The sequence below is a fragment of the Panthera pardus genome, unplaced genomic scaffold, assembly GCF_024362965.1.
Source record: "Panthera pardus isolate Hobbes unplaced genomic scaffold, ASM2436296v1 HiC_scaffold_20, whole genome shotgun sequence".
Classification (NCBI taxonomy): domain Eukaryota; kingdom Metazoa; phylum Chordata; class Mammalia; order Carnivora; family Felidae; genus Panthera; species Panthera pardus.
The window spans coordinates 30,899,576-30,902,354 of NW_026526766.1; the positions used below are offsets into that span (position 1 = coordinate 30,899,576).

Genomic DNA, 2,779 nt, shown 5'->3' on the forward strand with positions numbered 1-2,779 from the left:
TCACATCTATTTTAATACCAGATACCATGCATTTTTGAAAACTTATTATTAATGATGTTTAAGAAATTGCTATTCATGTTTTAATGGAAGGAAAGTGGACAAAACACATATTCACTCAACAAACATTTATTGAAAACCTGCAGTGTGACAGACATCATTCTAGATACTGGGATAATAGGCAATAAAAATTTCCACTCCTGTGTAGTTTATGATCAGGGTTGCTGTGGTCAATTAAGAAACAATGGCATACTTAAGGAGATCTAATAAAAAACACGGGCAGGGTTGATGAATTACCTGTGACTAGTGACAGTAGGGAGCCATTATCACCACAAGAACTGCTATGGAGGCAGGAAGTATTAACTACAACCTGGCAGAAAAGAGTGCACCTAAGGGAGCTGTGACCTTACTAATAGAAACATTGTGGCCAACTCAAGTCTCAGCATAAGGAGCCAAAGGTATAAACATCCAAACTTCATTTGCTTTCCACCCTCTCATGTCTTATCCCCTAATGAGAATTAACATTCCCCTACGCTGTGCAATTCTTAGAAGCGCATCCACATAGTCTCTCCTTCAGAGCTCCTTGTTAATTTTCCAGTTATATTTCTTCTTAGCCCTGGAATACCAATCAACTCACTGAGCCATTGGTCACGAATCAATATGACTCTTAACATGTCTCCTTCTGTGCTAGCTGCAGCAGCAGATATACTAAAATTGGAACGATACAGAGAAAATTAGCATGGCCTCTGAGCAAGGATGACAAGCAAATTCGTGAAGTGTTTCAAATAAAAAAAATAACAAATGTCTCCTTCCATACAAAATGAAAAATCAAATATACCTCTCAAAACTCTGTCCATAGGGAGAATTTTTCTTTACCAGAGTCTTTCAGGGTTAACTCTGAGTGGGGCTGTAATGCAGCAGCCATTCACTTCCAGATGATGTCACCACACCTTGCAGACACATCTATAACCCAAGGAGGGTGTTTTTCCTCCTCTGGAAATGTCAAATGTTTATAGTGGACTTCCCATGGGGCTCTAAGGAGCATGAAGGATCAGGTGTTAAGGTAGTAGGAGTTAGTACCACGTGAGTGTGCACCACTTGCTTATACAGTTTGCTTGTATCTTCTGGTCTTGTAATTACCATTCCATTTAACAAAGGAATAGTCTTTCATACATCCAATACTTTGATTCAGTGAAATAGATTATCATGCTCATGATAGATATTTTGAGTCACATAGTCACTTGCTATCCCATGTTTAGGGAGTTTAGTCTCTATGGGGAACCCAGTAGCAAATCAGAAGCTGGTTTTCAAATGGAGGATAGTTATCATTGAAGTAAAGGCATACTTTACTCCAAAATCCTGGGAGCCTGAGCTATATTGAGTCTTCCAATCTATGAACATGGCAAGACTCTCCATTTATTTAGGCCTTTGATATTTTAATCAGCATTTTGAATTATTTGCCATATACATCCTGCACATGTTTTGTTAAATTTGTTTTAATTTTTTAGAGCAATTTTAAATAGTACCACATTTCTAATTTTCATTTCCAATTTTTTTTTTTGCTAATATGTAGAAGTATGATTGATATTTATGTGTTTACTTTGTATTCAGTGATCTTACTAAACTCACTTGATACTTCTGGAATTTTTGGTAGACTTCCTTGGGATTTTCTATGTAGAGAATCCTGCAATCTACAAATAAGGATAGGTTTTGTTCTTCCTTTCTAATCTTCCAGTTTTGTTTTGTTTTGTTTTCTTGCATTATTGAAATGGTCAGGACTTCTAGTACTATATAAATTGTTTTAGGGAAAGTAGAGACTTTTACCTGGGTCTTAATTTTAGGGGGAAAAGCATCAAGACTCCAGCCATTAAGTATGCTGTTAGCATTAGTAATTTTGTGGTTTTTTATCAGATTGAGGAAATTTCCTTTTAATTCTAGTTTGCTGGGAGTTTTATTATGAATGGATGTTGGATTTGGTCAAATGATTTTCTCATCAACTGATTTGAGCATATGGTTTTTCTTTAGCCTGTCAAAATGATAGATTACACTGATTGATTTTCATATATTGAGCCAGTTTTGCGCTTACAGTATAAAGTATACCTGGTTGTAGTATATCTTTCTTTTTATATATTAATGGATATGTTTTGTTGAAAACTTGTGTTATGTTCATAAGGAAAATTGGACTGTAGTTTTCTTTTTTACTGTCTTTGTTTGACTTTGATATTGGCCTTATATGAGCTGGGAAGCATTCCCTCCACTTTTGTTTTCTGGGAGAGTTTGTATTGAATTGGTGTTATTTCATCTCCCCCATCCCAGCTCTGAGTATACATATGCATTGTAAAATAATCATCACAATCAAGTGAACTAACATATCTATCATCTCACATAATTACCATTTTCTCTTTTTCTTTCTTCCTTTCTTCTTTCTTTCTTTCTTTCTTTCTTCCTACTTGTGGTGAGAACACTTAAAATTTACTCTCATAGCAAATTTTAAGTACACAGTACAGTTTTATTAGCTGTAGTCATATTGCTGTACATTAGATCTCCTGAACGTATTCCTCTTGCATAACTGAAAGTTTGTACCCCTTGACCAACACCTTTCCATCTCCCTCTCCTCCCAGCCCCTGGCAACCATAATTCTTATTCTCTGCTTCTGTGAACTTGACTAGATTCTACACATTATTTCATCTTTAAATGTTTGGTATATTTACCAGTGAAGACAATTGTGTCTAGAGATTTCCATTTTTAACTACATATTCAGTCTATTTAATGTAAGACTACT

The 2,779-nt window shown here is 35.4% G+C and overlaps 1 pseudogene; it reads left to right on the forward strand.

The window, feature by feature from the left end:
• Positions 1-688: 688 nt before the first annotated feature.
• LOC128778780 (U6 spliceosomal RNA) lies at positions 689-788 on the forward strand (annotated as a pseudogene).
• Positions 789-2,779: the final 1,991 nt, after the last annotated feature.